A 22,486-nucleotide genomic window follows, 5' to 3' on the forward strand; every position below is an offset into this window, starting at 1 on the left:
AATATACATTGTTATTGGGAGTGGCAGACATGGGAGCCTGCTAGTTGGATAAATAGGATAAAGGATAGATGGAGGAGGGTAGAGTTTATAGAGGGTTATTTGGGAGTACGTAGTAGTTAAAGTGGTTTGGGATGAGTGAGAGAGTGGAAGTAGGGGATAGGATGAGTTATAGAGAGGTGGTCGGTGAGGTCTGGGGAAATACATTTTTTCCACTTTAGTGGGAGGAAAATATATAAAAATGTATATGCATAACAACACATAAAAGGTAGACATAAATAGAGATATGCATATGGAAAATAATTAGGAGGTACACAATTGTGCTAGACAAAGTCCCATATGTACATTCATGGTTAAATATTTACAAACTCTCAGGCTTTTCATTGTTGGTGTACATTGAGTATATCTATCTATCTCTATATATATATATATATATATATATATATATATGTTCCAAAAACCGCTCAAGCGCTGACAGCGGCCCCGTGGGAAGTGGCACCAACGCCGGCCGAGCCTGCCGGTAATTTAAATGTTCCAAAGTTACCAAGTAACGGTGCTCTCAGCCCACAAATCCACGCAACGCCTCTCGAAGCTCCAAGGGTGTTTATTAAACCAACAACATGTTTCGGCTGCGGACAGCCTTGTTCACGTTAGTTTACAATGTGCACAGTTTCCGGTAAATAAAGTTTCATTTCAACACCATAGAAACAGGACTTGGTAAGTACATAGCAATAAAATTAAAATAACCACATTATAATAATCATGTGCATGATCCTCACACAATGTTTGTGTCTAATATGTTTCAATTCTTATTGAAACGAAAATTGATACATTTTTTCGAAAATAAATACATTTTCATCACATGTAGTTATTAATCAATATATATGAAAATAAATACGACAAACTCTACTGTTGGATACACAGGAGAACGTAGTATGCTTAAAGCGTTTCTACTTAAGATATGCTTGTTATAGTGAATGCACCCCAGCCCGGGATCCGCCATAGTGGTATATATATATATATAGTGGTAGTTTAAGCGGCAGCGCTGGACTACACGTTACCATAGCAACCTGACGTGAAACCAATGTTTTCACAAATCAAGCGGGCTGCCTAGTTGTACGCCTGGAAATGAGCGGATCCTGTCACACATACACTGGCATGGCCCAAGTTTAAGAGTGTGTGGCACAGAATGTGTCTGGCATAGATGTCGGACAACGCGCAGATAAAGTTGCCGGAGACACAAGGTGAGGGAGCTGTAGAAATTGTGAACACAGAGGAAACAAATGTAATCTGCGTTCTATAACAAAGAAGCAAGGCACAAGGATCTGGTGTGCACTAGACCCCTATTGGTCGGGGGACTATGTTTGTAAAATACACGGGGTGATGGAGCAGAAAGGTCTGATGCATAGTGCCTGACAAATGTCGTGACCCATAAATTCCAACAAATTCAAACAGAAGGCAATATGTAACCAAGTCCAAAGTGTGGTAGCCCCCACGAGTGGGGCCTACCTTGAAGGAAACTGTCTAGATGCCAAGTGAAGAGAAGGAAGTAGAGTGCTCCCAAAGAAGAGTGTCCGTTTTAGGGGGACGTGAGAAAAAAGTTTGCAGTCGTGTTCTTAGTGGAACCGAATCTGTGAAGCAAAAAGACATAAATTACAATAGTTCAGTGCTCAAATAAGTTTGTTACAACAATTCTAAAAGATTCACTCAAAACATCATAATAAATAAACAAAGCATACTCAATCATGGAAGAAGCCTGATGTTCCAAACAACTGCGGGGAAGCTAACACAGATAATAATGCTCATGCTTTAAGGTGAACTGCTAGCTCCTCATCCTGGTTAAGGCCCCCCGGTGTCTTGGTCTGGAATTCAATGATACATTTGGACTCTTTTTGTCTCAGTTTCAGGGTCCTGTCTCCCCCCGAGGATTTCTCTCAATCTGTTCCAATATATGGAAGCTCATTGCGCCTGGGTTGGAAAAATGAGTTTCGGCAAAATGTCTTGCCACAGGGTATTTTTCATTTTTGTTGGCTATGGCACGGTAGTGTTCAAGCACACGAAGCTTTGCTTGTTTAGTACTACTACCAATATACCATAACCCACAAGGGCAAACGATGACATATATGACATAGTCAGTGCTACATGTCAGGAATTGTGTCAGTTCTCTCGTAATTCCATTATATGTGACTGATTTTTTGTGGAAACTGTGTCTGCAAGCTTTGCAGTGGCCACAATATATATAAAGGAATCCCAGCCTGTCGATGCGTGTCAGGCAGCAGCAGGGTGCAGACCTCGCAGCGCCACAACAGACAGCCAGAAGTCGAGCTCACAGAAAATCCAGTCTCAGGTGAGTAGCAGGTTCAAAGCGTTTAATGGAAGGTAACGCGTTTCACTCCACTGGGGAGCTTGGTCACACACACATATATATATTTATTACATATCATTTTTATTGTCTTATTCTTATAATGTATATTTGTTATCGGAGGCGTTTGCCATTTAGGGATTTGTGTACAATGCAACAGATCAGCTTACGCACTGGGAGCCAATGCAATCTCTGCAAGAGGGGAATGCAAGAGGTACGGGGAGGAGCATTGGAGACCAGCCGGGCTGAGGTACTTTGGACCACTTGTAATCTGTTCAATGACGCTGCATTAGCTGAGATCAACAGAGCAGGAGAGGGGTAGGACGATTGCCTACTACTCAGGAGACCCGAGCCTTACACACAGAGGCCCAATCCCTGATGTACGACCCGCTGATGTTGCATATAAATCTTGACTATTAGGCAAGGAACAGTGCAATTGTGGTACAACATTCCCGCAACTGGTAATGAGTATATAAACCTGAAATAGACATTATTGTTTGTAGACTTTATTACAGAGGTCCTGATGAATCGCGTGTCAATGCACCATAGCGAGAAACATGTTGATCGATTTTAAACACCTCCTAGTCTAGTCTAGAGCAAGGAAACATTAAATTCCAGCAAGCCCAGACTAGCTCCACTTTTAATTGAAGCAAGGGACCGCCCGAATAAAGTAGTCTCAGGTACCCTTTGGTCCATTTTAATCAAATTTCTGTCTACAACCTTCAGGCCCCACACCCGCACTTCACCCATAGGCAGTTGGACTAAAAGATCTCCGCTAAAGAGCCCCTCTTCGAGGTGAGCCCGTTGGGTATTGCACTGCCTGACCAACGAGGAGCACTGCTGATGATGAAGCATGACACCTGCAAAGGCAACTATATCTAACACAATGGATACCCAGTGGTAGGTTTGCACACGCTAATCACCACGCTTCCCCCTCCTCTTCCTTGTGACCAGCACACTACCCCTTTCCAGTAACAGCCTTGTCCAACTTCTTTGATCAACAGAGCATTGCAATAATCCAGGCAACTTAATACTAGTGTCTGGAAAAGGGTTTTCAGAGTTTTAATAACTTGTTTTCGTACAGTGCTTCATACCACAAATGTGTAATTTCTGAGCACTGCAAATAAGAGATGTCAATATTTTTTTCAGCCCCATGCTAGTCAGCCTACCAAACACAGAAATGTGACAGACCAGGAAGGCACCAAAGACAACGTGATTTGAAGGAAAGTTCAACAAATGAAGTAGCAGTAGACGTGATATTTCTTTCTTTTTATTATTATTTTTCTTAACAAACTGACACAAAGGAAAAGAGACATCAGGTGAAATAACAATCTTCTCATTGTAAAGGTCAAAATACTGCTTGTACAGAATTGCATGAAACAGTATATACTTAAAACGATCACGGGGATTCCTGCGCTTCCGATCCCGCTTGCCGCGCCGGAGGCGCACAAATCTCACCACGATGACTGTTCCATGCCCCCCATATCTTCCGCCATTTCTCCGGGCAAGTCCTGGCCACTTATACAGATTTCACCCTAAACATACATCAGTCCAAATCCTCCGCCCACTTGGAAACTCGGGCGGCTGGCTTGCTCCCCACAGCTGAGCTATATTTTCGTTTCACCACCATGCACGCCAGTGTCACCCATTGCTTCCGATACACATTCAAATCTGTGGGTTCCCACACATTCAATATGCATCTCCAACCTTCTGGTCGTATTCTCTCCCACAATACTTCTTTCATCTCGTCATGAACCCTTGTCCAGAATTCCTGTATTTCCACACAGTGCCACAGAATATGTATAAAAGTGCCAGGTTCACCACAACCCCTCCTGCACTCTCCACTCACCATTCGCCCCATACGCACCAGTCGAGGCCCAGTAATATACGATCCGTGTAAGATCTTTAGCTGCACCAGTCGAAGCCTCATCTGAATCGCCACGACCTTCGGGGAGGAAACTGCCTCCACCCAATCTTCGTCATTAACTCCAACCCATCTGCACTCCACTGTGCTCTGATACGTCCCAGCGGGTCCTCCATATTATTAACAAGCTTCTTATATATTAAGGAGATAGTCTTCTCTGGAAGGTGCCCATCCAGGACTCGGTCCTCAAGAGGAGAGGCCTCTGGAAGTGTGGTGTCCCTAGGTATGTGAGCAAGGACAGCATGTCTAACCTGATGATATCGGTAGTGCTCATTATCATGTAGACTGTACTGCTGCTAAAGAAAGTCAAATGTATGCATTTTGTCTCCTCCCCACACATCTTTAATCTGGGTGATCCAGATGAGATCCCACTTGTCAAATCCCTTAGACTTCCACAAGCTTCCAAGTCTCTCAGAATTTAACAGGGGTGTGGCCAAAGTCAATCTTCCCTCCCAGCTCAAATATCTATTAACAGCGTGCCACACATGCACTGCATGAGCAGTTGGGCCCAATAGCGAGAACCGCCCAGACCTGGCATATAAAGCCCTACTGATATCCCCACCAGGTGCCTGCCCGCGGCCCATGGCATAACCTGGGTCCCCTGGGGGACCATAAACAACATGATTCACAGCCACTAGTTGCGAAGCCCAGTAATATTTCATTAAATCCGGGAGTCTGATTCCCCCATCATACCATGGGAGAGTTAGTTTAACAAATGCTATTCGGGGAGGAGCCAAGCTAGCGACCGAGATGGCCGCATAGACGCTCGGCTCCGTGAGCCCTCTCACCCCGCGCATACATCCTGGCAACTAGCCTGAGCCGCAACGGCATATTTAAGTAGGCGAAGGAAAACTTTCACTCACCGTTTGCTCCTGAGGCTTCTACGTGTGGCAGGCCCGAAGAAATGTCCCTGACTGTTTTAAGGCCCTCGCGGAGCTGGGACCGGGGTGTCGAGTGAGAAGAGCAGCCGGCCGCGACTGTGAAAACAGCGGCCATTGGTGGAGGTGAGGAGTCGTCCGGAGGGCGCCGGAGATTTGATGGGCCGATGGCAACAGTGACGACCCAGTCCATCTAGCGGAGTGCTTCGTGGGGATGCGTGGCAAAGCAGGGTTGAGGGGAGTGCACGATATTTGGCCCCCTTTCCAGTGTTGTGTCCGGGCATAACTAAGGACTTACCCCGGAATCGGCGATCGGCTCCCGGGGAGCGGCAGAGATTTTGTTTAGCCCTTTGGTGGCTCTTCCCTGGGAAGCCTGCCTTGACTTTCTGGGTCCTCGCTGTGAATCCTGTTGCGCCCTGGTGTGGGGCCCGGTCCCGAGGTGAGGTGAAGAGGGACGAGGCCGGATTAGCTAAGATGGCGGCTGGCACCCTCTTACGCAGACCACATTTGGGTAGAAAAGCTGCCGTGTGGGAGAGTTCAGGGGTCTGGCGGCACGAGAAAGAGCCCACGTCCAAAGATATATTGGCTGCTCTAACGGCCCTGCATGCGACCCTGATCCGTAACGCCCGGGACCTGGGAAGAAGGATGGCCGCCATTGTTGCCCCGCCGTTCCACACGGGCACAGTTCGATCTCAAGGAAGTGCCGACGTGCCCGCCTCTATGTCAGTGAAGAGTGCTCCAGCTACGCCTAGGTTCGTGGAGACGCTGGAAGAACCGGTTCATGAGATCGCCTTGGACAGATCTGTAGTACATGTGAGTGACTCGTCGGGGCACATATCTAATCAGCGGCTGGGGAAACAACGCCGATCTATGTTTTGGGCTGCCCCGGCGTCGTCTCGGCGCTTGCTGGATGGTGTGACTCTCTCTCCCTGGATGGTGAGACTGTGTTCGGACTTGAGGATGTTTTCGGGGTCGATACCGAAACAGACGGATTTCCGCCATACATATTCGGCTGGGTTTTGGTTGCTGAAGTCCCATGGAGTAATAACACGGCCCGGTCCGCCCGGATCACTTGGACCCTCCACGCCGCTCTGTATGCCGATTGATAAGTGGACGTATGTTGGTACTACTGATAGACAAGGCCAGGGGTGATACCGTCTAGGATCCAGTGGACTTATTGTTGGCTGACGGTGATTTGGGGGACACTCAGCGGGGATTTTATTGACGGTGCTATTGGTGATTAATGTTTTCCATGGCTATTCTGACTTTGCTTTTAGGATGTTTACTGGGCGCGGGGGTGGGGGGGGGCCGGGTGGCAAGATCGAGGGCCCTTCTCCATTTTTTTTTTCTTCTTTTCTTCTTTTTTCTTCTTCTCTTTTTCTATATTTCGGGTCTCTTATTTAGGGCGACAGGCACGCTGCTGGGGGGGGGTAGGCCGTGGCCTTCTGCAGGGGTGCAGGGTGGGGGGTAGGGGGATGGGGTTTGTTAATTTGTCTGTTATTTGTTTCTATGGCCCTTTTGTCTTTTTTCCTTTTTGGTGTCATCGTTTTTCATGTTTCCTACAGTATGTTTCGTTTTGAGGGGTGGGGTGCAGCTTTGCTACGGAACGGGTTTGTGTTTACATTTATCCTGACTCGTATACATTACCCCCAATACTTCAATTGTATTTGCACTATTTGCGGATTTCCTGATTCATGCTTGTTATTGTAGGACCATGTATGACCGTATGGCATTGATTCTTAGTTTTTCTTTATTGTAAAATGAACCTTCATGAATCCTGAATTTCGGCCAGTACGCTTGAATACAAGTCATATCCTGGACACTTGTTAGACCCCGGTTTTCGGGCTGCTATATTTTCCCACATTGATTTGCTGTACCTACGACTTGACTAGCGGCCGGCCGGGGTGGTTGTAGGCCCATGCTTGTATTTGCTTGAAGTAATAAAAAAGGTTCCCCAAAAATTAAAAAAAAATTTAAATAAAAATGCTATTTGGGGTCTACCCTCCCAGAGAAGCTGCCTCTGAAGTGCTTCAATTTCTTTAAAATAGGAGACCGGTACCGGGTCCATTGTATTCTGAAGTACATAAAAAAATTGGGGTAGGGCCATCATCTTAAACAGCACCGCCCTCCCAAGCAATGATAGCGGATGAGCTCTCCAGCGCTCCACGTCTTTTTTAAACCGGCACAAGGGGGGACCCAAGTTGTTAGCGTGTCTTAGCTTCGGGTCAAGTGTTATGTAGATATCTAGATATTTAAATCCTACTGGCTCAATCTGTATCAGGCATGACTGCGGAATTACCGGTGGCTCGCCCGCTAGGACAAAAAGCACAGATTTCGACCAATTTATAGCAAATCCGGAGTACCTACCAAATATGGCTAGCACATCCAGAAAACTGACCAAAGACGCCCTGGGGTTGGTGAGATAAAGTAGGATATCGTCAGCATACAGTGAAATTTTATTCTCCCACTCCGGCGTCCACCGCAAGCCACGTATCGACCGATCCTATCTGACCCACACCGCCAGAGGCTCCAATGCAAGAGCAAGGAGAAGCGGAGACAGAGGGCATCCCTGTCTCATGCCTCTTCCCAGAGAATCGATCGATCTACAATTGTTAACAACCACCCTAGCCAAGGGATTAGCGTACAATAATCATACCCATCCAATAAACTCTGCTCCAAAACCTAATTTTGCCAACACCGCAAACAAATAATTCTATTCAACCCTATTGAATGCCATATGTCATCCAAGGACACCAGGACCACCGGCTCCTGTATTTTCGAGGAACCACCCAGTATCCCGTGTATCCTCTGTAGGTTTAGAGCCGTGTTCCGGCGCGGCATGAAGCCAGACTGATCGGGGTGTATCAAGGTTGTGACTACCTTGACCAACCTGGTAGCAAGTAATTTCGCCAAGACTTTGGGCTTGGCATTAAGAAGTGAAATGGGCCTATCCGAAGAGCAGAGCGTCTTAGGCTTGCTTGCCTTATGAATAACCACAATATTTGCAACCCGCTGGTCGTATGGAAGCTGACCCTTCTGTTTACTGTTCAGGAACATGGCCCGGATATACAGGGAGAGTTTATGGGCATTCAATTTGTACAATTCTATTGGTATCCTATTGGGACCATTCGCCTCCCCAGATTTTATTCCTCTAATTGCCCGTGCAACTTCATCGTCAGTGAAAGGGGAGTCTAGATAGCTCTTAACCGCGGCATGCATATATCCTTGATCATTTCACTATTTTCTGCCTACGTAAACCCACCGATCGTGGTAAAGACCCCTTTGTAATAATCAGAAAATTTATCAGCCACAGCCTGCGGGTCTGTATCTGTGCCAGATTCTGTTCCCTCTAACTCAGGCACCAGCCTCGATGCCCATTCCTCACACTCAAGCCTCGCAATCAATTTACTAGCCTTGTCTCGATGTTCATATATTCCACTTTGTATGGCATTATTCTGGACAATCGCTTTTTCCCTGGCAAGGCATTTATATTCATCTTGTCTTAACCTCGAGAGGTGGAGGTCATCTGGAGTGGCAGATCTAGCCACCCTTTCCTCCAACCTTATCACATCGGCCTCCACCCTAGCCACCTCCGCCTGACGTCTCCTCCTCCTCCCTGCCACCAAAGACAAAACCTCACACCTCACCACTACTTTATATGCTTCCCACAAAGACTGCGCTGAAGCAACAGTGTCCACATTCTCCTGGAAATAACGTTCCGAAACCCAAACCACCTCTTTTTTGGTGGCAGGGTCCTTTAAATGCCACGCATTAATAGGGGCTACCCTGCCTACCGATGGCTATCCGAACTCAACCTGCAACCACAGTGGAGAATGGTCAGAAATACCCCTACCAAGATACCATGCCTCTTTAACTGTAGCTGCCATAACCAACGGTATTAATATGTAATCTAATCTGGACATGCTATTATGCTCAGCGGATATGTGAGTGAAGTGTGTCCGGGTCGAGTTACGCACCGCCAACTATCTACCAGCCCTAACGTCTCAAGGAAGTCTGAGAGCCACCTCTGCGATGGCCTGAGTGTCCGCGCCGGGTATCTGTCAATCTCCCCATCAAGCACCGCGTTAAAATCACCCCAACACCAAAAGGCGCAGGGGCAGAGTAAGAAAGACGGCACTCAGGTCACGGAAAGTGTCGGACTGAAGGCCAGGCGGTACATATACCGACAAAAAGGTAACCGTCCTCCCCCACAATTGCCCTGAGACACCGGCATATCTGCTCCTCTGATCCGACCATGTGGCCTGGATTGCCTCTGGACCCAGTTGTAAACCCGGTATGTGCCACCAATTTATACCCCCCTTTATGGAAGGCCATGCAGCGGTTGCCAACAAGATGTGTCTCCTGCAACAATACGACGTCTGGGGAGTGCCTTCTAACAAGCTGATTGACCATCCCTCTCTTAATCCGGTCACCCAGGCCATTCACATTCCAGCTCAGCACCTTTATCCCTGACTAACACGCGACAGTCGACCAGCACAAAGAACGTCCAGCTGCAACATTGTCACCTGATGTAGAAAGAAAAAAAGGGGGAAAAGTGCAAAGAAATCATAGCTCTGCCTCCTGATACGAAAGAAAAGAGAAAAGGAAAAGAACAACTATTCAACAACCCCTCTCCCCCCACCTTGCACCCCTGCTCACGGGATCCGCCAAATCCCAACTCGCAGTGTGCCCGTTGCCCCATGCTCTAACTAATCAACTATCTAAAAGTAGAACTGAAGAGGATGTCAGAACCCCGTATCCCCACCCCTCACCGCCCAGGATATCACATCCTGTCCTAATGTAGCTCACTCTCTCAAGGATCAAGGCGGAAGGAAACACATGCGCATGGCGCATCACCTGACAATTCTCAACGTCCCGAACTAGTGTGGCGCGCTTCATTCCTGCTCTCGCGAGCCTTCCCCACCATCTCCATTCTGTCCCTCAGGCCCTCCTGAGGGGGGGGAGAGGGGGGGGGGGGGCGGTAGTCTCTCCAACCAGTTCGAGGCAACGTCTGGATTATCGAAGAACCAGACCTTCCCCACAATCTGAATCCTCAGCCGGCCGGAAACATCATGGCGTATTTCAGACCTCTTTCTCTGAGCCTCTTCTTAACTCCAAGAAAACTCTGGCGCTGCTTTTGGACCAACCGAGTGAAATCCGGAAAGAATGCAAGTGTGGTGTTCTCGTATTTCAGGGGGCCTCCCGATCTGGAGGGCTGCAGGATAGCATCTCTGTCCCTGAAATTAAGCACCCTTGCGATCATCGGAAGAGGTGGGGCTCCAGGTTTCGGTCTCCCCCCGGGACTCTGTGCGTCTGTTCAATCGTGAAAAAATGACCCAGCCCCATGGGCTTAAGATGGTTGAGGATAATGTCTTCAACAAATAGGTCCGGGGCCGGGCCCTCTGCTTTCTCCGGGACACCAATGATGCGTATGTTGTTCCTCCGAGCCCTCCTCTCATAGTCGTCCAGCTTTCGGCTTGTGTGGTCACTAGAGGCCCTGAGATGTCGTACCTCCTATTGTAGCAGAGATACATCATCTGTCAGGCTAGCGGTGTTAATGTCCAATGACTTTACTTTCTCACTGGTTTTGGTGAGATCGGCTCGGATAAGGTTGACCTCGATAGTCACAGTATCAAGCTTGTGGTCGAACGACTCCATCTTCTGTCCAAGAGATGTTTTGACACTATTGTTGGCCGCCATCACATCTAGCAGTGTGGGCTCAGACGGAGGACCCGCAGACTCTCCACAACCGTCTTGTTTTCTCCTCGGTTCGGGCGGCGATCCTCTGGGCAACGTGTAGCGGTCAAGTTTGTTGGCCTGGACGTAGCGAGACCCCTTAGTAGACCTTGACTGCTTCTTCTCACTTTTGGATTTGGTCGTCATTTTTGAAACTCCACTCGGGCCCCCCGTAGCCTACCGCCACAACGGGAGTGTCAATCTCACACTAGGCGTCACTGAGCGATGCTGGGTGACTCGGTCGCTCACACAACCAGTCAGTGTCTCAGCACATGGGCTCGCCAGCAGAAAACCCCAGAACCAATGTCTAGTCGGTACAAAAATCGCTGGTAGATAGCCGAGCCTGGACAGGGTGGATTCTGATCAAATAGACTCCAAGTAGTTGCCCGCTGGGCACCTGTCTCAACGAAAGGGGGCGGAGACGTCCGCCGCGAGGGCCCCAAAACCACACAATAGAGGTCAGCGCAGGTCAATGCCCAGTTCAGGACTGCTAATCGGGACCCCTTTCAGCATCTTTCCACAGTGCCAATAAGCCCAAAATGCCAAACTCCGACTGGAGGTGAACCCCACCTCCGTATGGCTCAGTGAGTAAGTAATTCAGCTGACAGCCCCACTCCGAGGGGTCCCGCCGCCACTCGCAGCAGCCCGTGGTTCTCCTCGCTGCAACTCCTACCAGGGCATCCAGCGGGGCAGCCAGTCCGAGCTCTGTATTCCCAATGTGTAGCGAGATTAAGCCCCCACCGACCCCGGCAGCCGAATCCGACGCCTCAGCAGGCAATCCGGGCCCCATTCATCTGCCGAAGTTCCAGATAAAGAGCCCCACTGCGGGGGCCACCTCCGCCTCAGGACCCGCCAACAACCGGGGTCTTATACCAGCAGTCTCTCGCTGGCGGGACGCCCCCGAGGAGCACAGACAATGCTTCAGAGAAGTGGGGGGGGCCCCCCGCGATGGTCCGTCCCCACGTCATGAGCCCCGCACACCGGCGCGGGCAGGATTTCAATGACACCTGGGCCCGACCGGAGACTTCCGGTCCCGGCCCCGGGTGTTGTTCAACTGATGGCCTGCCACTCTCCTCACTCGAGTCCCTGGCTCCACCGGGCCGCCAGGCCCGAACCGGCACAGCGCACAGCTCCAGCCCGACCTCGCAGCGGGGCCGTAGTCACTTCCACGGGCACCGCCAACTCTCCACTTTTCAAAGGCAGAATCAGCGCCTCAGGATAATAATCAGGATGTTAGGATGGGGTTCGGGTCTGGCAAAGCTGTGCACCTACGCATCCATCTTGGGCGCGCACGTGGCTCCTCCTCAGACGTGATATTTCTGAAAACGCTGGACTTCATATGTGTATATTTAAGCGCCTAAATGTCAAAGTATACAGAAAAAAAGGCAAAAGAGTGCTTCACATATCTTCCAACCTTACCCCTGACTGGAAGCATTGATCGCTTCAGGCAGCATGCAACACAGCCTGCCTTAAAAAGGCTAGGTCTGTTCTTGACCCAACAGGCTTCTACAAAACAAACTATGTAGACCTTGGGAAAAAGGCGCCTAAAGATCTAAAAGGTTTGCAAACGAGAGGATGAAGTGTGTGAAAATAACATAATCCAGATTCGATTTGACTATTGCAGAGAAGCGCAGCTGACTCCTAACATCCCTCCTCACATAACTTAGTTTTCTTTTTCTCCAGAAAGGAAACAGATTGCTTTTGCACTTAAACATTTATTGGGTGTGAACCCAATAATCTGTGGGAACTAAAAAAGCCCAAAGAGGAGTGCCATGTCATGCTCAATCAAATGCTCGTGCAGCAACACGTGATGAATGAATGAATGAGAGGATCTGACCCAAGGTGTGTCCTGGCGCTGAAGCAAGGCAAAAGACCCAGCAACCAAAACCAAACTAAGGCATGTTAAAAAGCCTGCTAGGTTGAATAGGAGTGCTGCTGGAATACCTCATGCCCTATGGAGGGAGGAAAAAAGTAGTGCTCTCACGATGGCACCTGTGGGCGTAGCTGGAAACCCTGGCGAAGTAACACAAAGAACAAGTTACTTATCTTCGGTTACGCTTTTTCTGGTGGGTACAGTATCTGCCTGTTGATTCCTCACCTTATGAATATCCCCTGCGCCAGCATTCCGCATATATTTTTCAAAGCTCTCGGCGCCGACGAGGTCGTCAGAGCATCATGGCTCCGCATGACGTCACCAGAGCCATAAGAGGACCACGTTGGCGTGATGACATCAGTTCCACCCATTTTTTCGGTGATACTGAGGCAAAACGGGAAGACCGACAATATGGACAATGCATACATAGTACACAGTATTCACACAAATACACTCAGTGTACATTGAAAAAAGAAAACTTACATTTCAAATAAGTCAACAATATACAGATAGAGGTAATAAAGTATTGAGTACACAAAAACATCAAATAACCAATACCTCATCTTTTAAGGTATAAAAGGGTGGACGGTGAGTCAGTGAGACTCCACCAGAAAAAGAGTTACAGAAGATAAGTAACTTGTTCTTCTGATGGACACATCTGCCTGTGGATTCCTCACCTTATGAATAGAATGGGGGCACGTCCCTTCTACTTTGGGGGCACGTCCCTTCTACTGAGTTAACCACCACAGAAAATAACTTTATTAGGCAAATCCTAACACTGCCCAGAAATACCCCACTTGTTCCACTCAGGCTGTATCTGAATATTAGCCCCATTGCTGATGCCATTGCCTCACGTCCACTACTTTATTGGAGGAGGCTGTGGAGCACCCCTGAGCTGGAAAGCTACAAGGAGGAATTAAAGGTGGTGCTGGCTTCCCCAGGAGCAGGTGGGATTCCTTGGCTGCGTTTTGTAAGGCAGTCCCTCGCTCTGATCGGACACGAAAACTTATGGTCAAAGCCTGAGGAGTCCTGTTCAGCTATTTCCAAGAAAACTCTGTCCAACACTATAAGGAACTTTAATCTCAGGAAGACATTCTGCTCAGTTACACCTACGAGCTTGACTGGCGCCTTCCTGAATTATAAGTCACTCTACAGCTTTGAACAAGTAATAGATGTAATTCAACCTACTCTAGCGAAGAAGCTGTACTTACAGTTTAGATTTGGAACATTGCCCCTCTACTCTGTTACTGATAGGTGGACGGGGGCCCCGTAATCCTATGCCCTGGTTGTTCAACAGAGGATGAAACAATTCTCCATGTCACCCTCTTTTGTCCAGCCTACTCACTCATACGGAGAAAGTGGATAATTCAGCTGTGTAACAACCTGGGCATCAGGAATTATCTAGTCTTCTTCTGGATTTTGAAGTCTGACACAAACCCAGTGATAGTGTTTGCCGTAACTAAGTTTTTGTTTGTTTTCTATGTGGACTAGTAGAAGGAAACTGCTTACTTAAAGATGGCACACATGTATACATTTGTAGAGACTCGAAAATTAAGTGGATCATCAAACGTTTTCTTAACTTTTTAAACTTTTGAAAATTATTTAAAGTTTTATAGTCTTAACTTATTGTCTTCTCCCCTCTGAATTTTAGACTATGTATTTTAGTATATATAATTACTAATGAATTGTTTTAAAATTGCTCATGTATTTTTATGTCATTTGATGGTTAAAACTAACCGAAATAAAGTTTTTTGAATGAATGAATGAATAGAATCCCACAGCAGTACCCCACCAGGAGGAGGGTGTCCACACTTCTATACCAAAAAGTCCTGCAAAACAGAGTGCGCAAAATGGCCATCCCTCCTCACCTTGGAATCTAAGCAGTAATGCTTCGCGAAAGTGTGGAGGGAGGCCCAAGTTGCAGCTTTACAAATGCTGCAAACAGGAACACCTCAAGACAATGCAGAAGTAGACGACTTAATCTGGGTGGAATGAGCTCTAATGCCAACAGGAGGCTCCTTACCAACCAAGGAGTAGCATATCTTGATGCACAAGATGATCCACCTGGATAAAGTGCACGTGTGCACCGCCTTGCCCTTCATACGACCAGCATACCCAATAAAGAGCTGGTCATCTTGACGGAAGTCCCTTGTTCTGTCCAAATAGAAGCTAATCGCCCTCTTTGGATCCCAACAATGAAGTCTTTTCTCCTCTTTAGATGGGTGAGGGGGAGGATAGAAAGTAGGAAGGGTAATGGACTGACCTAGGTGGAAGGGAGTCACCACCTTAGGCAGAAAAGCAGCCCTGGTCCTGAGTACCATCCTTTCAGCATGTATGGTCAGAAAAGGAGGCTTTGAACTCAAAGCCTGGAGCTCCCCCTCCTGGCCGAAGTGATAGCTACCAGAAAGACCGTTTTAAAAGTCAAAAGCCTCAACGGACAACTATGCATAGGTTCAAACGTAGAACCCATAAAAAAAGTTAACACCAGATTCAAATCCCACTGAGGCATAATAAAAGGAGTGTCAGGAAACATGTTTGTCAGTCCCTTAATGAATGTTAAAACTATAGGAGACTTAAATAAAGAAGGCTAAACAGGTAAACACAAAAATGCCAACAAATATCCTTTTACAGTGGCCACAGCACAACCCTGCTGGGCCCAATGAAGAGAAAAACAAAGAACATCAGAAAGATGAGCTTTTAAGGGATCAATAGATTTCTCTCCGCACCATTTAACAAATTTAGACCACCTGTAAGAGTAGACAGACTTGGTGGAGTGTCGCCTGGCTGATAGTATAACGGTCACCGCGTCAAGTTGCCCCGTTCAATCTCCAGGCATGAAGGTGCAGGCTCTGGAGGTGGGGGTGTAGAACTTGCCCCTCCATCTGGGAGAGGAGGTCTGCCCTGAAAGTGAGGCGGAGCGGAGGGTGCAACGAGAGGTGAAGAAGGTCCGTGTACCACATCCTTCTTGGCCAATCCGGGGCAATCAATATAACTTGGGCCCGGTCTTGGCGAATCTTCCTCAGAACCCGAGGAATCAAGGGTATGGGAGGAAACACGTAAAGGAGTTGCGAGCTCCAACTCAACTGAAACGCATCCCCCAATGCTCCCTGCCTAGGAAACTGGAGACTGCAAAATGACGGACAGTGCGCGTTCTCGAGAGTGGCAAACAGGTCCACCCGAGGAGTTCCCCACGTCTGAAAGATGTGCCAAACTACCTCTGGATGAAGCCTCCACTCGTGGTCGGCCGAAAACTGCCGACTGAGAATGTCCGCACGGACTTTCAGCACCCCAGCTAGATGGTTTGCCATCAAGCAAATCTGATGGTTCCGAGCCCAGGACCAGAGCCGCAAATCCTCTCTGCAGAGGCGTCACGACCCTACTCCTCCCTGCTTGTTGACATACCACATCGCGGCAGTGTTGTCCATCAGGACTTGAATCGACTGACCGCAGATGGAAGGGAGGAAGGCATGAGTGCCAAAAGTATCACCCGCAATTCCAAAAGGTTGATGTGAAGCAACCTTTCCTCTGGAGCCAAAGACCTTTGATCTCCAGATCCTCAAGATGAGCTCCCCACCCTAAGGTAGAGGCATCCGCTATCACTATGGCCACCAAGAGAGGAAGATGAAAGGGCTTCTCTTGAGACAGATTGCTCTCCACGCTCCACCAAGACAGATCCGCTGCAGCTTCTCTGGAGATCCTCACAGACTCCCTGAGATCTCAGTTGTGCTGATACCACTGCCTGTGGAGACACCACTGGAGCGCCCTCATGTACCAGCGTCCATGGTTGACCAGCAGGATGCAGGAAGCGAACAGACCGAGCAGGCGAAGGACCTTCAGAACTGGAACAAACGCTCCATTGTAAAACAAGGGAATCATTTCCTGAATGTCGAGCATCCTTTGCGGAGGAGGGAAAGCTCGACACACAATGGTATCCAGTACTACCCCTATGAACAGGTTGCGCTGAGAGGGCACCAGGTGAGACTTGGGTACATTTATCGAAAAACCCAATTTATACAACAGCTGGGCTGTGACCTGCAAATGAGGACTCACCATCTCTGGAGACTCTGCCTTCAACAGCCAGTCGTCCAGGTAGGGGAAAACTGGAATCCCCGACCTCCTGAGATGGGCAGCCACCACTGTCATCACCTTGGTGAAGACTCGAGGTGCGGTGGTAAGACCAAACGGAAGAACCGCAAACTGATAGTGTTTTTTTTTATTAAACATTTTATTGTAATAGATGACAGTTACATAGCATGGCACTTTAAGCTCAGTCCAGCCTAACAGAGTGCATTTAGTTCACTCGCTGAATTCTTGTACACAGCCATTTAGCCAACATCCCAAGGTGGGCAGGCGGCGGGAAACAACAAATCACAAAAAACATTACAGCTTGAATGACTATTACCAGCACCCAGGTTTGAGAAAGTAGTATGTCCCTCTATGTCGTATTTCTTAGGCATACCCATTATTAACCAGTCCAAATAGGTTTCTGCCCAGTAGACCATTATCTTCTAAAAGCACGCTCCTAGTGATCATCTCGCGTTACCAAGTGAATAGACCAAACCCGCCAAGCCTCAGCCAATTCCAGTAGGTTCATTCACACTATGATCACTCCCAGCACTTGCCTCATTTGCCTCTTCCCCTACATTCCTTTCAGCATTCTGCATATATGAAATATATAAACCCCAAAAGTTTTTTGGTCTGCTTCTGGGAGGGAGCAATTCACTATAATTTTCCGATTGTGTAGAACAGTACATCACGTCCCGTGACCATTGTCGCAGCGTCGGGCTGGCCCCCTCTTCCAGCTCAAAGCCACTTGTCTCTTGGCCATAAGCAGCCCAATGTCAACCAGTCTGCATACTGCCTTAGGTAGCGCCTTCGTGTACCCTAGTAGAGCCATCAATGGATCTGGTCTAAGGTTAGTCTCAACCACTCTACCAAACTCCACAAACACACTTTCCCAAAAGGAATAAACACCCGGACACAGCCATGCCAGATGTAGAAAATCGGCAACAGACGAGCGGCATCTCTCATACCTAGCGTCATCACGCAGGCCATATCTGCATAGTCGTTCAGGGGTATAGTATATTCTATTAAGATATTTGAAATGGACCAACCTATGCCTACCGTGTAGTGACACTTTCCTAGTATTCGTGCAGTAATAGACCCACTTATCATGCTCCAGTTGTACATTCAAATCACGTTGCCATGCAAGCCTGGCCGCAGTGTACTTATGTGCCCTGTGCGATATTGCTATCTTGTAAATAGCTGTAATCATTTTGCGGGGAGAAGCACTTTTGATAACATGCGTTAACTTCGAAACCTCTGGTGGTTCCTCCATATTATCGCCCAATTGTGCCCTGAGGGCCCTCCTTACCCTGTGGAATTGAAATTTGGTCAGGAGTGAGACACCTTCCAGTGTACCCGTCACTTGCTACAGAGTGCAAACCGTCCCGTCATGAAATAGGTCCCCTGCAACCTCCAGATTCAGATCACGCGATGCCAGAATAACGCCTCGTTCAGTACAAGGTCCCAGACATCTCATCCACTCTATGGGCATAGCAGGTGAATACAATAATGCACCCGCCTGATTCTGCAGGAGCCAATTCCACGCATGTCTAGTAGCGTTCAAGGAGTCTACAATACCTGTCCTGCGGTCAACAGGTTCCATAATTATCGCTGGTAAAGGAATAGGCTCAGCAAAAAGTCTCTCTATCTGTAGAAATGAGACGTCAGCCCCACCGTGACTCCCACCATCTACATTTTACCAAAGATTCATAAAGACATTAATAACCCCTCAGGATGTCCCATAGTCTCTGGATGTGGATCTATACTAGAGCCACTTTGCCGCTATATTGATTTCTTTTTGAAACCCATTGCCATGAATACTGAGACATACCTGCGGGACACCACGGACACCATTACCATCATAGATGGTTTGCCTTTTGACCAGACTAGTCAATTATTGGTAACGAGTGATATTGTTTCACTCTATACCAACATTCCACAAGAAGAAGCCATTGAAGTGATTACCATGGTACTCAATCAAAGAATATCGCTAGTGTATGTTCCTACCCAATTCATCATCCTATTGCTGAAGATCGCTATGATGCGAAATTTTTTTGTTTTTCAGAATGAATTTTATATCCAGACAAAAGGAGTCGCTATGGGGGCAGCATTTGCCCCAAATTTAGCAATTATTTTTATGGCTACATATGAGCGACATTTTGTATTGAACACCACGAACCCCTTTAGATCTAGTATCAAAAGATGGATGCGTTATATAGACGACATCATCATGATTTGGGAAGGAGATCAATCTGAGCTGACCAGTTTCCACACGTGGCTGAATGCCAGATCTCCAGACATCCAATTCACTTTGGAATCGAGCCCTTCCACCATAAATTTCCTGGATCTAACTATATTTGTACAAGAAGACAAGCTATGCACCACACTTTTCAGGAAACCAGCTGAGAGAAATTCCCTTCTGCAATACTCGAGTCACCACCCTAGGGCGTTGCGGGATAATTTGCCTTTTGGGCAATTTTTGCGCATAAGGCGTAACTGCACTCTGAAAGAGAACTATATGGGTGAATCGGAAGAACTAATCCAACGCTTGATGGACCGTGGATATCCTAAGAGGATGGTAAAACGTGCACAAAAGCGAGCATGGTTTTGCCCACGTGAATCTCTCCTACAAGGGAACACGAGAGCTATATCAGAACTTGACCGCCTAATTTGCGTAACAACTTTCTCGACAAAGAGCAATGAAATAAAGAAAGTTGTACACAAATATTGGAACTTGATCAGTGATGATTTGGAAATGAAAAACCCACCGATGCATTCATTCAAAAAATCTAAAAATATCAGAGAGCATGTGGTCTGCTCCTACTTAGAAACACCCACACCGCCTTCACTTACATCCATGTGGAATTTACAACCTATTGTGGGTCACTACCGATGTGGGAGCTGCAAAGCTTTCGACTACACCCTTCAAATCAAGGAGTTTGTGCATAAAGAAGAGAAAATTACCCTTAAGCATTGTAGATGAATGTCATCTACTGCATTGTCTGCCCCTGTAAGTTGCTATATATAAGGCAGACACAACAGAAAGCAAATCTAGAATTTTACAACACTGCAGCCGCATCAGGTGTGAAACAGTTGGTGCCCCCCTGGTGGAGCACTTTAAAATGCTTAAACATGCGCCCGAAGAACTCAAATGGACAGTCTTAGAGAAAGTCACTCTCGGACCAAGAGGTGGCAAAATTTGTGCGTTGCTAAATGTACGAGAAATGAAATGGATTACCCATTTCAATTCGATCAACGAAGGTCTGAATGAGTTAGACAGCAGTTTTGTACAGATGGCCACTATCCAATAATAGGTATACATTCCACTTAAGTTTTTGATAATCCCGACTATGATTCCCACCCCATCATGCAGGAATCCATTATGTAGCAATGTTGGGACGACTCTAACACCCTGTGAGGTAGTTACGTGGTCCCCGTGATGTACCAGTAATTAATAAGAATTATTAATTATTAATAATGATTTGCTTTGTCCATTCTGCTTATAATGATTTTGTCTGTTGGTTACATGATTTATGATGCTCCATTTTAATTTTACCACCTTAATACCCTGTGATGGTAATTACATGGTTTCAATACAATATAATTCCAATGTGGAGAATACAACACAAGGTTTTAAAAAAAAAAAAAAAAAAAAAAGCTGTATTTCACCTTACTACCAGTGATAATTATCACCTAGTCCGGTTAATATTGTTACACAATATAATGACACTAGTCCTTCTGACTGATCACCTTACTAACTTTCCATTTCGCTCTAATACGGTATTTACAATTGCTCCATTAATATAGCTATGGAGTGGGCGCTCGGAATCTAGTTTCAATTTAACATAATAATTTTACAATCCCTACGGAGGACCCTACAAATCACAATACACCACCATGCTCGCCGATACAGGTCGTCCTGGTTACCACACGACCAGCGTAGGCTTTCTTCTAATGCCTTCCCGCTCACGTGGCCTCTAATAATCTAATTTAATTATTAATTTCAAATGTGAGAAATTGTGTATACTTAGGCGACTTTTATAATACTATGCAAAAAATGCAGTAACAACGCGTCCTGGTTACCATGTCGACCAGCGTAGGCTTTTCTCTATTGCCCTCGCGGTCACATGATGCGGAAGTGTTTGTAAATCATTCACCCGTCAACTCGTGTGCTATTCGTACGTTTGCCACAGGAGTTGCAGGATGCCGGTACATGGAGGATTCTGACCCGCGCCCCTAGGTAAGGCAATCCCCTCTTACACAAACATCTGTCTGAGCTTATTTTTGATCGTAGGTTTTACGATCTGATATGCCTCTTCTGTTCACAGCGACCGAGTCGGGAACGAACTACCACCCGTGCAACGACCGGTACGCTTTGAAACAGGTAAGCGGCCATAACTCTGCCTTAATTTATTTAATAAAATTGTCAACCCTGTAAAAAGTTTTTTAGTTAATTTCATTATCTTATAAGCCCAAATTATTTCATTTAGATTGTCTACCCACGAGGTATGCCGGCCACTGGACCGAGTTTAGAGTGTTCTGCTTCCACAAGAAATTAACAACCTTAGGGACCCTTTACCAGGTAACTGCACCGTCATGGTGCCCCCTCTTCACCTTTCCTAGTTCAAATAAGCTATTTTCTGATTGTAGCGCAATTGGTTGTTTATTCATTTCTGCAGGAATGATCCTGTTAAGAACTGTACTCCTTTTCACGACAGACCAATTCATGATCTGAACATAAGGTAATACAATGGTAATTGTGTACCAATACCCATAACCTTACCGTTGTACGTCCTCTTGTATATACCAATATCTTTGAATTTGAGACTCTAATCTAGTCATATGCCATACTTTTGACTAATTCCACATTGTCCATGATCCTATACCGACTTGAATTAGCCCTTGATTCCTTTTTAAGGTCCCTTGGTACCTACCTTTGGATCTACCAATGTATGTTGTAATTTTTTGTAACTCTGTGTAAATAGCTGCCATTCAGTGATCATCTAATAATCCCTTGTAAATTACCCTTTCCCGTAGGAATCGCCCACCAATAAGTCCCCCCACCCTCTCACTGTCCTGAAGAAGACCCGCCATGTAAGGGGGAATATCCCTACAATGAGGGTCGAAACGTCGACTATCATCCGCAGCACATGATCGGAGTGTGATTAAGTACACCTGGCATTTATGATGCTGTATTGATGTTTATCATGAGATTTTTGATTAATTCTGTTGTGGCTCCCCTGTGAAGCCATTTTCAATTGTTAGAAGCAATTTACAATTGGATTGTCACTTGAACCTACCCACACCTTCCCAACACTGCACCCCTTCCCCCCTTCCCTGTACAGTGGGCACTGTTAAGATGTGTATCAATATTTTATATGTATATATGCACTAAAAAGAAAAAAATACAGTGAAAAACGTATATACACTATTTTGAATAAACAATAGTGTTTCTCAGAGGAATTGGTGTAAGAAAATTTGTTATTGTATATAAAGTAATTCCATTTGGTCCGGGACCACTCTTTCTATAACACCGTGGATCCATGCATGCAGTTGGGCTCCTTGGGCCGCCCTATAATATAGTTTGCAGTCCGGTGCACTCAGACCTGCTAGATGATACGGCAGTGTGAGCACTCCCCACTGGACCCTAG

At 46.8% G+C, this 22,486-nt stretch overlaps 1 protein-coding gene across 1 annotated transcript in view; it reads right to left on the reverse strand.

Annotated features, from left to right (window-relative positions):
• Nucleotides 1–585: 585 nt before the first annotated feature.
• ANKRD39 (ankyrin repeat domain 39) overlaps nucleotides 586–22,486 on the reverse strand; it is a 120,067-nt gene continuing 98,166 nt past the window's right edge. The window contains exon 6 of the mRNA XM_086943354.1: nucleotides 586–1,628. The gene's annotated coding sequence lies outside the window, so the exon portion shown is untranslated. The remainder of the gene's footprint in view (nucleotides 1,629–22,486) is intronic.

Source organism: Lissotriton vulgaris, chromosome 11, assembly GCF_964263255.1.
Source record: "Lissotriton vulgaris chromosome 11, aLisVul1.2, whole genome shotgun sequence".
Taxonomy (NCBI): Eukaryota; Metazoa; Chordata; class Amphibia; order Caudata; family Salamandridae; genus Lissotriton; species Lissotriton vulgaris.